Source organism: Schistocerca americana, chromosome 2, assembly GCF_021461395.2.
Source record: "Schistocerca americana isolate TAMUIC-IGC-003095 chromosome 2, iqSchAmer2.1, whole genome shotgun sequence".
Lineage (NCBI taxonomy): Eukaryota > Metazoa > Arthropoda > Insecta > Orthoptera > Acrididae > Schistocerca > Schistocerca americana.
In genome coordinates, this window is record NC_060120.1 from 862,194,459 (window position 1) to 862,208,409 (window position 13,951).

The following is a 13,951-nucleotide window of genomic DNA, read 5'->3' on the forward strand; positions in this document are numbered from 1 at the left end:
CTGGATCCGCTAGTACCCATTTCCGAGAATATTTTCGGAGCAGTAAACAGCGAAATTTGCTTCGCTAGAATTGCGTGGATTCAGCCTGCAGCCGTGAATGAGTTTTCGCCCAATGCAATGGAAGCTCCGATTTGAACCGTCCTCCTCCAGTGTCCTACCCACTGCCTAACGCCACTCGGTCAGTCCGAACAAACACATCATATAGACCAGAGCTGTGGTTTCCAACTAGGATTTTACCTCTCAAAGGTGGACGTTGAAGAGATCTGAACTTACGGGTGTCAACGGCCTTGCCGCAGTAGTAACACCAGTTCCCGTCAGATCACCGGAGTTAAGCGCTGTCGGGCTGGGCTAGCACTTGGATGGGTGACCATCCGGTCTGCCGAGCGCTGTTGGCAAACGTAGTGCACACAGCCCTTGTGAGGCAACTGAGGAGCTACTTGATTTGAGAAGTAGCGGCTCCAGTCTCGGTAACTGACATACGGCTGGGAGAGCGATGTGCTGACCACTTGCCCCTCCATAGCTGCATCCAGTGACGCCTATGGGCTGAGGATGACACGTCGGCCGGTCGGTACCGTTGGGCCTCAACTACTTTGCTAGACTGATATTTGAGTTCTGAACTTCACGTACCATAAACGTAAAACAATTGCAAAAATCCGATTGCTGTGTAGTCTTCTTGTAAGTAACAGCTTTTATATCAAAAGATTTAGAAGCGACAGGAAAGGATATATATGTATTACCAGTTTTATTTTGTTACATAGTGGCATGGGCTTCTAATACATGTCGGCAATGTAATGGGAGATGCATTGACGACATTAGAAACGAGTAACATGAATGTGTGCAGCTGATAGTACTGCATACAAAAGTCCAGGATCTTTATCAAGAAGTGAATGTAAAATAGATGATGATGAACATTATGATGATGATGATGACGATGATAATAAGAAACACAGTTTTTGTACAGTGTAGACGTAGTTGAAGGGACAATTTTCTCTTTTATCTTTTGCTTCAGGTGCCACTATAGTGTACTTCTTATTACCTTTCCCATCGTTACCTTATCCTTAAAAAGAGAAATGTTAACACCGAATATAAATGTTAATACTGAATATAAACTTAAGTGTTAGGATGCCTTTTCACAAAACATTTATCTTGAATGCAGCCGTGTACAAAAGTGGAACATAGACGATTAACAGTGCAGGCAAGAAGAGTATGGAAGCTTTTGCAGCGTAATGCTACAGAAGGATGCTGAACGTAAGTTTGAGAGACAGGATAACCGATGAAGAGGTAATGAGTTGAATTGGAGACAAAAGATCTATGTGCCAGAAATTTTAAAAAATGGATAGATTGATGGGACACACCTTAAGGCTTCAAGTATTACTTAATTTGGTAATGGAAGGAAATAGCGTGCGCGTATGTGTGAATGTGTGTCGTGTGTGTGTGTGTGAGTTTGTGAGTCGGGGGGGGGGGGGGGGGGGGGGGCAGCGGCAGGGGAACTAAATGTCGATTACATTGAGCAAGTTCAAAGTTCAAAATGTGGATTGCAGTAATTATGCAGATGTGAAGGGATTTGCAAAGGATAGAAGTTTGATGGAGAGCTGCGTCAAATCAGTCTTCGGACTGAAGACGACAACAGCAACATTACTACCATTAGCAGTGTTAGACAAATGGCTGTACACAAAGTGTTTGAAAGTTTTATCATTTTCATTAACCAGCTGTAGCTGTCATAAATGGGGCAAAATTATAAAGCTTCCCCAGTTACGTGAATAGGAGACGCTCATAGCCCTAATCCTCATAATTTTCGTCTTCAAGATGAAGTTACAACACCACATAACAGGGAGTCTGTTCTAAAGAATGAGCGACAGTAGTTGTTGCTGTGGTTCACAATTAAACAATACCATTGATGCAAAGGATGTCATTGGCAGTTTTTACAAGTTGTGTGCATTTCCAATGTTATCATTGAAGGTTGCATAACTCGATTTTTTGTTTCAGCATAGTCCACTTGTGTGAAGTGAGCAGTAAGGCGCTGCTATCTTTGTCTCATTTCTTAGTCACAGGGAAAGACAACAACAAAACAGGGGTTCAAAGTCTCTGAAACTGTGCCAAGGTCACGCCATTCGTCGGAGGAATTCGGTGTTACAGAATGTTAATGAGGTCCGGGGCCGTTAACCGTCGGTCGTAATGGAACGAAAGGTGTGATAAAGAAAAAAAGCGAAGAACAGATGAAGATAATTCCTGTGTTCTATCTTCAGCGCTCATTTAGTTCTACCGATGAAAATACCTAAGCTCGGATGCAGCTCCTTCGAATTACCATGTATAGATAAGTATATTCCACAACGACCGAAAACTTTAGCAGGCTTTCTTTTTCTCGTTGCCGAAACGACACTGTGGCCGCTTCGTCTAGAGATAAGGCGAGCTGTTGTACAGTGAAACCTCATTCTTCATCTTCATCTTCTTCTTCTTTTATCCCCTACCTGCTCGGGGTCGCAAAGGTTACTATCAGGTTTGGTATGGTGTTAAAGTTAGATATTGACCGGATGCCCCCCTCCTGTCGCTACCCCTTTGCCGCTTCGGGCGGAATATGTGAACCCCAACGGTCTGCGTGTGGTCTTATCCCTGTTTTCTAAATGTTTGCAAATCGTGTAACTGAGGCGGGACATGGGTGCCAGCCCGATGTTCACCTAGTCGGATGTGAGAAACCGCCTGGAAACCACGTCCAGGCTGCCCGGCACACCGGCCCATGTCGCTAATCCGCAGAGAGCATTCGATGCGTGGCCGTGTATCTGGCCGATCCCGAAAGGGGCGCGCTAACATCTGCGGCTATCCGGCTGGGTTGTCAGAGAAACCTCACTAAATCGTTGTAACCTCCCCACCGTAATTTTAAAAGAAAGAAAATTGACAATACTTAATAGAAATGTGGAGCCAAGTGTAACCTCCCTACAAAAATTTTAAAAGAAAAAGGACGATACTAATTAGAAATGCTGATGGACATGGCTCTATGCATAACCTGCCTACAATCAAATGTACTGACAATGGCAACAAATGTGAAATTCGCAATCTGACTCAATTATAAATCCTTCAAAAAATTAAAGTCCATTCAGTGACAAGAAAATTCAATTAAACCGAAATATCGGTCTTTGGCCCTGTGTAAAAACAATCAGAATTAAAGTCTTACCTCAGAATAAATGGATGTCACATATCTGCTCTTGTTGTTGCGCACCACTTGGAGGAACTCCATTGCAAATAATAATATTCTCCTTTTTTTTGTAATTCTAGTGAAATTTTTCTTCAAAAAGAAGTGGAATGAAATGGGAAGTGCAACGACATCTTTAGTTCAAAAAAAAATTAAACTTTTGAGAAAATGCTTTTGAAATAAAAAATTATTATTGGGAGACTTGTTGGAGAATAATTACAATAAATAAAATTTTTCATTATCTAATGATTATATTAATTAACAGTATACCTTATTCCTCATCTTGACCATTGTTACCGACCGCTCTGCATGACGACTACAGACTGAGTACTGCTCTCAACTAGACAGAGCTACAGACTCGCAACGACTGACTGACTGCTACTCTGCATAGCGACAACTAACTCGCAAAGACTACTACTGACTGAGAACCGCTCGCAACACTCGCGCGGTCAAGCGCATACTCTCTGGTCACAGATGCTACAATGCCTCGCCATCGCTGCTGCGTTACATACGTGTTTCATAACCCTCCACTCGGGGGGCAAAAATTTGGCAGCGATGGTGAGTCATTTGGACTTGCCAAGCGCGGCAAAATTTTTCTTTAATTAACAAAATCCTACAACTTACAGAATATTTAAATGTTGTGCACACGCACTAAGTACAAAATATATCAGACAAGGACAAAATGTGAATACTAAACATAGTAGCAAATCAGAAAAAAGTATATACAAACTTTTTGACAGATAAAGTGCACAGGCACTGAAAAAATTCTTTAGCATATGCAGAACAAATAAACAGACTGGCAAGAATAATTAGATGTAGTACATAAAGTAAATGTTGTGCACACGCACTAAGTACAAAATATATCAGACAAGGACAAAATGTGAATACTAAATATAGTAGCAAATCAGAAAAAAGTATATACAAACTTTTTGACAGATAAAGTGCACAGGCACTGAAAAAATTCTTTAGCATATGCAGAACAAATAAACAGACTGGCAAGAATAATTAGATGTAGTACATAAAGTAAATGTTGTGCACACGCACTAAGTACAAAATATATCAGACAAAGACAAAATGTGAGTACAAAACATAGTAGCAAATCAGAAAAGTATATACAAATTATTTGACAGATAACAAAGTGCACAGGCACTGAAAAAATTCTTTAGCATATTCAGAACAAATAAACAGACTGGCAAAAAATATTATGTTGACAAGTGTACATGCACTGAAAAATGTCTTTAGCATTTTCACAACAAATAAACATAATGGCAAAAAAAAAAATTCATGTCCAAAGTGCACATGCACTGAAAAATGTCTTTAGTATTTTCACAACAAATAAACATAATGGCAAACATCATGTCGACCAGTGACATAAGTGTACTCACACTGGAGTTTAGCGAATCGAAAAATGTATAACCTATGAACATAAATGATGTTACCAAAAAAAAAATTTTTTCTTTATGTGACAAGAATCAGGATAGGAAAGGGAAGGATTGCATCATGGTTGTAGCACTTTAGATTGCACACAGCTGCTCTGAAAGTCCATATCTTTCCACAGTAGTACAACACCAAGTGACACAACTTGAAGTTCTTTTCCCATCAGAATTTATCAGTGTAGCCAAGACACTGAACTGTCGTAGTAATGTTCCATGTTTTCATTTTGGCAGTACATTAGGTACACCAAACAGTGGGACCATAATAATGTCTTCATCGCTCATGGTGGTGGACAGCATGTCGTGTCAACACCACACTCTTACAAGGCACACCAACGTAGAATTAGTGCAAAACCAAATATAGTGCTCCATGATCACTGGGATAAACAGGACAAATGGACATTGCAGTAATTCAGGGTAGTCAGCTTATGAGGTGAAGGACATCAAGTCACATAATATTGACAATTACAATCTTCATTGATAGTTCGTGGCATTCATAGCCCAGTTATTGAACATTTCTGTACCAAGTATGTAGTATTACAGAAAAATGTTCATTAATTGTTTTACATAGAATCAGTAATCTTCTTTTCCTGGTTACAAAGCATTATGAAATAATCGCATTCTTTTCAGTTACAGAGTATAATCAAGAATCATTAACCTTCTCCTAATTACAGTTAATTAATCATTTGTCTTTAATTAATCATTTGTCTAATTACAGTTAATTAATCATTTGTATAATTACAGTTAATTAATCATTTGTCGTTAATTAATCATTTGTCTAATTACAGTTAATTAATCATTTGTCGTTAATTAATCATTTGTCTAATTACAGTTAATTAATTAATCATTTGTCATTTCAATATACTAAGAATTATTAGCCTTAATTAATTACAAAGCATTATTAAACAGTACCATAGTTAATTAATTATGTGTCATTCCAATCTATTAAGAATCATTAGTCTTTCCCTAATTACAAAGCATTATGAAACAGTCACATTCATTTCCAACAACAAAGTATGAACATTGAAAACAAGAGTTAATTAATGGCATAATTAATAACAATTTCGTTGATTGACATTAATTACTGGCACTCAGTGGCCATCAAGTATTGAATAGAATAAAACATAGTTCATCATTCAGTATTATTCAGATCATTACAAAGTCATTATTAAAAATCAGTTAATTACAGTCAAATCATTAGTAATCACAGGCATTACAATAAACAGTGGCAGTTATTAGCTAGTGACAAAGCATTATTTTGAATATAGTCTCATTAAGAGGTCATTACTCGAGTGACATGCTATTCAGAGTTGATCAGTATTATTCAGAATTATCATAAACTAGTGACATTATGTGGGACTGGTAATACATTTTTTTGGTAGCAATGCATTGCGTTGGGATCGATAATTAATTGCTGAGGCATAATACTTTTTGCTTTTGACCTATTGCTGCAAATGAGGATAGGTAACGTCATTCGTCATGAGTCAGCTGTAGCAAGATTATGTAACAAGGCAGTACATGTGATCACATTTATAAATGATAGACACAAATGGGTAAAAAATATAAAAATGCAAGTACTAGAACAGGTATAATAAGTAACAGGTTTAGTAAGTGTCATGAAAAACTTCTCCTGGAAAAAATACAAAAACGGATTATTGACCTGAAAGAAGAAACGCACACTATGCTGAAAAGTAGTGAACTTCGAATTAACAAGTAGTGAAATGTGTATAAAATGTGTCCCATAGCTGTCCTTTCCAAAACTTTCCGTCATCCTACTATGCAATGTAACACCTGCTGTCAAAGCAAACCGCAACAAATACTTAAATAACTACGTGGCATAAAGAAAAAAACTTCATTATCCATATCATCATAACTTCACCATTATCATCACCTGTAAAGAAAAACTTCATTATTCATAATACCATTTCCTTCATCATTATTCATCAGTATTCACTATCATCTGCAAAAAAATCACTTCATTACTCATTACCTAACTATTCCTTATCTCTAGCATATTTCATCACTAAAACTAAGATGTGTAGTTCTCTCTGACAGCCTGCATCAATCACCTTGTATTCTGAAAGAAAAAATTAGTTAAGACTGCTATTCTGTGATGAGTATAGTATAGTCTTGTTAATGCTTGTTAATCCTGATCCCTTTACTCTTCCTCATAAAGTTATTGCATCTCCTTTCGTTTATTCCGTAGGTGAAATTCCCATTTATGTTAAATTTATTTCTTAGAATCATCATTCCTTTCTGAAATTGATGAACAAAGATTAATGTCTTGCATTTAAATCCTATACCCACTAAATAATGACTGGTTTATGGTGACACAATTAACCATACAGCATAACATGACAGAAAACGTAATATGTCCAAGACATTGACAGTGTTCGGATGCGAAAAAATGTACACAGAATAATACAATGCAGTAGCAAAAAAAATGTGAAACAGTCACGATGTTGAGATGTCATAAGGCAAAAAAAAAAATGTCAAAGTCGACTGGTGTGTGTTATATCTTAACTATTTCATAGTGCATACAAACAAAACTGGAGTACAGTCATATACACAAAAAAATGGAAAATGTGCACGGTCTGATGTGTAACGACAAGAAAAGCGACCTGCTAACCTTACCTTGCCGGGCACTTGCCAAGAAAAAAAAAAATACGATAATCATCAATAAGTAGTCACATAAATATAATTGCAGCAATAGTCGTAAAATGTGTAAATTCATCTGGAAAAATATGCACGGTCTGATGTGTAACGACAAGAAGAGCGACCTGCTAACCTTACCTTGCCGGGCACTTGCCAAGAAAAAATATACGATAATCATCAATAATTAGTCACATAAATATAATTGCAGAAATAGTCGTAAATGTGTAAATTCATCTGGAAAAATATGCACGGTCTGATGTGTAACGACAAGAAGAGCGACCTGCTAACCTTACCTTGCCGGGCACTTGCCAAGAAAAAATATACGATAATCATCAATAATTAGTCACATAAATATAATTGCAGAAATAGTCGTAAATGTGTAAATTCATCTGGAAAAATATGCACGGTCTGATGTGTAACGACAAGAAGAGCGACCTGCTAACCTTACCTTGCCGGGCACTTGCCAAGAAAAAAAATACGATAATCATCAATAAGTAGTCACATAAATATAATTGCAGAAATAGTCGTAAATGTGTAAATTCATCTGGAAAAATATGCACGGTCTGATGTGTAACGACAAGAAGAGCGACCTGCTAACCTTACCTTGCCGGGCACTTGCCAAGAAAAAAATACGATAATCATCAATAATTAGTCAGGTGAATTAATTGCATTAGTAAATGGCATCATAGTGTGTTGAATCATACAGTGGTTTCACTCAATAAACGGTTTAATGTTTGAGATATGGTGATTGCCTTTCGATTTTCTGGTTCTCAAAGTTTCGACGTGTACAACATTGGGGTGAGGGATGCTGCGAATCCGATACGGACCTGCGTATAGAAGTTCAAATTTACTGCACTTACCTTTTAATTTGCTGGATAAATAGTGTGTACGTACTAATATCTTCTGTCCAACGTGAAAGTCGCGGCGTGTACAAACCTGTTTTTGCTGTCTTCTCCGGCGCTCTGCGGCACGTTTGATGTTGTTCAGCGCAATGTCAATTATTTCGTGGTGTCGTAGGCGACGATTTTTGGGGAATTCTATTAATTCTTTAATTTTGTTCGGTGGTTCAACGTTTTTCAGTATAACAGTCGGAGATAGCATAGTGGATTCATTTGGAATGGAATTAATTACATCTTGGAATGAGAGTATGTGTGTATCCCAATCAATATGTCTTTTGTGGCAGTATATTCTGCACAGCTTACCAATTTCCTTCATTAATCTTTCACAAGGGTTCGAAGAAGCGTGGTACTTGGATATATAGATCGGAGAAATGTTTCTAGCTCGTAACATGCGTGTCCATACACTACTACGAAATTGAGATCCATTATCAGAAATTACTTTCATTACATGCCCTACATGAAATAGAAAATGTTTTACAAATGCTTTCGAAACAGTTTTAGCAGTAGCTTTGCGTAACGGAGTGAAAGTAACAAATTTTGAAGTGAGCTCAACAGCGACAAAAATGTAGCAAAAACCTCTGTTAGTTCTCGGAATCGGACCAAAAATATCTACTGCGGCCATGTGTCTTAATTTCACAGGTATAATGGGATATAAAGGAGGAATATGTGAAGTGGTGTCTGATTTAGCTTTCTGGCAAATTTTACAAGACGCTAAAACTCGTCGTATACGTTTTTCCATGTTGGTAAAATAACAGTTCTGTCTCAGTATAAGAAAACATTTTCGTGCTCCGTAATGTGCGTAACTTAAATGAGTGTACCAAATTAGTTTGTTAACCAGTTCGTCACGAATGCATAATAACCAAATGTTGCTGTCAGGATGAGAGCGGCGAAACAGAATGTCATTGCGTACAGTGTAGTGGTTCCTAATCGTAACATTTTTCCTATCTTGCCAAAGGTGTTTAATTTCTTTCCACACATTGTCCTTATTTTGTTCTTGTGCTATGTCCTGTAATGACGATGAAATAAAATTTTCAAATGCAACCTGCTGAATGTACATGACACTGAAATTTGCTTTGCAGAAGTTGGTTGCTACGTCTTGCTGATTGTTACTGAGAGAACGCGATAGTGCGTCTGCTATAACATTTTGCGTACCGGGAATGTGAACTATTGTAAAATTAAATTCCTGTAAATATAGTTTCCATCTGCTTAACCTGTCGTGAGTGAATTTAGCTGAAAGCAAAAATTGTATAGCTCTATGGTCTGTGTAAACGGTGGTATGTCTGCCATAAAGAAAGTGCCGAAATCTCGTAAAAGCCCATACAACACATAATGTTTCCAGTTCTGTAACGGAATAATTTCGTTCAGCAGGTGACAAAATGCGACTTGCAAATGCGATGTTTTTAATTACTGTAGAACCATCTTCTTCAATTTCCTGAAAAATATGTACACCTAAAGCGGTGTTAGAGCTGTCAGTGGCAATGGAAAAATTTCTGGTGAGATCTGGGTGCGATAAAAGTAGAGCATTCAATAAAGCATGTTTCAAATAACATTCTCGTGAACAAAATTCTGCGTGTCAAAAGTAATGTTTGCGTTACTGTAGTATGCAATCTGTGCTGTATCTGGTTAAATTCTATCGTTCGTCCTGTTATTTACGGGAGGATGCTGTGGCATATCCACTATATGAACTGTTCTGTTATTTCTTACTGACGTGTTACGCTATGGATGACACCTATTGTCTGTTCCATTCATGATTATTTGTTGTTGCTGATGTTGTTGCTGCTCATAAGATCGACTGTTATTAAATGTACGCTGAAAATTGTGCTCGTTATTTTTACGTCTGTCATGATAGTAATTTCTATACGGCGCATAGCGATGCGAGTTGAAACAGTGTGTTGTCTGTACGTAGTTATTTCTTTGCTGCCATGCGTTACTATTTGTTGGGGCTGGGACTATACGTGCACGCGGCGAAACATTAAAGTTTGGTTGACCTTGTAGACTGCATTGTTGGTTACGTATGCTAAGCGGTTGACTTTCATGCTATTGTGGTGAAAAACATCTATTGTTACAAAAATATGGTTCCGACTGCTCAAAATTTTATACATACTGATGATTACGATTTTATCTGTAATTAAAATTACGGCGGTAGTTGTCATTACGGGAGTGCCTACTGAAAATTGTCACATTCGGTAAAAGATTTGTCATATCGGGTTTTCAGTACAATGTTTCTTAATTCTACATAGAGCAATAGTTAAAGAGCAGTTTTGATAGATATAAAGGATAGTAGAAGAAAAGGCAGCAGTGCAGAAAACTAAAGATGAAACAGCACTACTACAGCTCGGGGCCCTATGCTCGCTACGGCACATATTCATTAAAGCGTAATGAATCCCCTGAGGTCTATTACGCACTGCAAATAAATTTTAGCTTTTGCGTTGCACGCAATAGCGGTAAAAATTCAAAAGCAAATAGTTGTATCCATGTTAATTCTAGTTTCCTCATTACAGGCAATGCTGATGAAAATACAATAGCAATTTGTCGCTTCAGGTTCAAAGCTAGTTTCTCCATTACAGATAATAGCGGTGAAAGTACAAAAATAAATTGTCGTATACAGTGCAAATCGTGTATCTGTGTTCTGCCATTATTAAATTCCTTACATTTTCTTACAAATGCAAACTGCTTATTATCAACGTTCTCGTCACTGAATTTGAGAACACGTTCGGGTTTGTGTGTGAATCTGTTCGTCTCTGTCATTTCGGTTTTCAAGTTGCGTAGCTTTTCAGATTTTAATTCGCGTGGCTTTTCGGATTTTAAGCCGCGTAGTTGCTGTAAATTGCTCACATTATACACGCTGCGTGAGTCTGACAAATGTTCATAAAGTGGCGTCTGTTGTGGTATGTTATTAACTGAAATGTTTTTCATCTCTGTTACTTCTTGTTGTAAATTTGATAACTTCCGACGTAACGTGTTGTTAGATGAATCGATTTCATTAATTGTCAGCTGTAAATTTTGAAATTCAGGTGTTTGGATAAAAGAAACCGGTGCAGTATCGTCTGATTTATTGTCATTAGTATTTTCGATAACATCAATACGACTGGCCAATTCATCACATTTTTCAGTCAGTATTTTAACCTGATCATCGGTTTTAGAATCAGACGCATCAATCTGTTTTTGCAACTTGCGCGTAGTTTCGCTCAGTTTTTTAACATCAGCTTTGATGACATCGCAATCCTGTGTTAGATCTAGTTGTTCGAATCTATCTGTCACTGTTTGAATATTTACTGTGTGTGTATCCGTTTTTGCTTTAAGATCAGAAATTTCATCCCGTAATTCCGCGTTCAATTGTTCTATGGTATTAATTTTGTCGGACACTGTAGTAATATTATTGTCTACATACGTCTTCGCTTTCGCGAATATTTTACGTTTGTCCTCTTGTCTCTGTGCAGTGATTGTTTCCATGACTTGTCGTTTTACTTTGTTTTGATCTTGAATAAATCTGCGGAAACGCGTATTACTGTTCTGTATGTGCTGACTAAAGCGCTCGTTAATCTGAGTGTTCTGCTGTTCGAATTTCGCGTCTATCTTTGCGTCCATAGTGCGCGAAAGTTCTACCGTCATTGCTTTAAACTCGTCCCGTAATTGAGCAGCTTTTTCAGAGCATTGTTTAGCGACTCCGCTAATTTCGTCTCTGAGTGTTTCTGTTGCGACTGTTTGCATTTCTCTTAATTCTTGCGCAACAGATTTAATTTCTTCGCTATTTTTTTGTGAACAAGCCTCAATTTCCGCGCGCAGCTGTTCCTTAGTGTCATGGCACTGCGCAGCAACGGCTCTAATTTGTTCACTGAGCTGTCTCGAATTGTCGTCTAATTTTTCATTTAAGTGTTGTTTGAGATTTTCATTATCTTGTTTGTTCTGTTCCCTAAGTTGTTTAAAATTTTCGTTCTGTTCACTAAATTGTTGTTTAAAATTTTCGTTCTGTTCACTAAATTGTTGTTTGAACTCTTTACTACTGTTGTGTTGGTTTTCCATCATTTGGTTAATTCGTTGCAGCAATAGTGTCATAATTTGATCCGAACCAAAATTAGCATTTCTATTCTCAGTACTGTTTAATGATATCCCTGCAGTTGCCGCACTTTGTGTGACCATTTGGTCATTTTGCAACTTACAAAAAGGATTATCAGTCCGATGTACACTGTCACTCACTATTTCGGAATTAAATAAATCCATCTTACTTTGTGTATCCTGTTCATTTTCATTAGACAGATTTGACTGTACATTACTTGAATTTTCCAAATCGGGTGTGTTAAGCTCTACAGCGCTCATTACCATAGAGCATTCTGCGTCATCAATTGTCGTCAAGTTAACAGACGAGACAATTGAGTTCGTTTGTTCATCATTAAGGTGAAAGTCATCATTAGTGGTTGGAATGCACTGATTGTTAGTGAACGCAGGATTGTCATCATTACGTTGCGTATCACAATTACTATCGGTCACGTTGTTTAAGTCGGTAATTTCATTCACAATACTTCGCGATACACTATTCACAGTCTTTCGCGGCATTTTTACAATAGTCAAAATTTTTCACAAAACAAATAAGCACAATGCAAAAGCAACACACAAATACAACAAAGCAGCAAATTGCCGTTGACCTGTAGAAAAAAAGTCACAATATTATTAAAAGCGTTGCGCCAAATCCTAATTATCTAAGCAAATAAGAGCAGATATCTGACTGTCGCTCAAAAGACTCTCAACGAAATTCGATCCTGGACTGGGTGTCGCCAAGTGTAACCTCCCCACCGTAATTTTAAAAGAAAGAAAATTGACAATACTTAATAGAAATGTGGAGCCAAGTGTAACCTCCCTACAAAAATTTTAAAAGAAAAAGGACGATACTAATTAGAAATGCTGATGGACATGGCTCTATGCATAACCTGCCTACAATCAAATGTACTGACAATGGCAACAAATGTGAAATTCGCAATCTGACTCAATTATAAATCCTTCAAAAAATTAAAGTCCATTCAGTGACAAGAAAATTCAATTAAACCGAAATATCGGTCTTTGGCCCTGTGTAAAAACAATCAGAATTAAAGTCTTACCTCAGAATAAATGGATGTCACATATCTGCTCTTGTTGTTGCGCACCACTTGGAGGAACTCCATTGCAAATAATAATATTCTCCTTTTTTTTGTAATTCTAGTGAAATTTTTCTTCAAAAAGAAGTGGAATGAAATGGGAAGTGCAACGACATCTTTAGTTCAAAAAAAAATTAAACTTTTGAGAAAATGCTTTTGAAATAAAAAATTATTATTGGGAGACTTGTTGGAGAATAATTACAATAAATAAAATTTTTCATTATCTAATGATTATATTAATTAACAGTATACCTTATTCCTCATCTTGACCATTGTTACCGACCGCTCTGCATGACGACTACAGACTGAGTACTGCTCTCAACTAGACAGAGCTACAGACTCGCAACGACTGACTGACTGCTACTCTGCATAGCGACAACTAACTCGCAAAGACTACTACTGACTGAGAACCGCTCGCAACACTCGCGCGGTCAAGCGCATACTCTCTGGTCACAGATGCTACAATGCCTCGCCATCGCTGCTGCGTTACATACGTGTTTCATCGTATTTATTGGGGCGAGTCCCGGTCCGAAGTATTAAAAGTCCGAATTTTAGAAATGTTTTGGAATCAGGAACATGACACACAGCACTGTTTAAATGAAAACTAGATGATCCGTAATGCTATGTGAAATGCTATACAGTATAATT

The 13,951-nt window shown here is 37.4% G+C and overlaps 1 pseudogene; it reads left to right on the top strand.

Moving 5' to 3' along the window:
- The first annotated feature begins 277 nt into the window (after positions 1-277).
- On the top strand, positions 278-395 carry LOC124597028 (annotated as a pseudogene).
- The last annotated feature ends 13,556 nt before the right edge of the window (positions 396-13,951 follow it).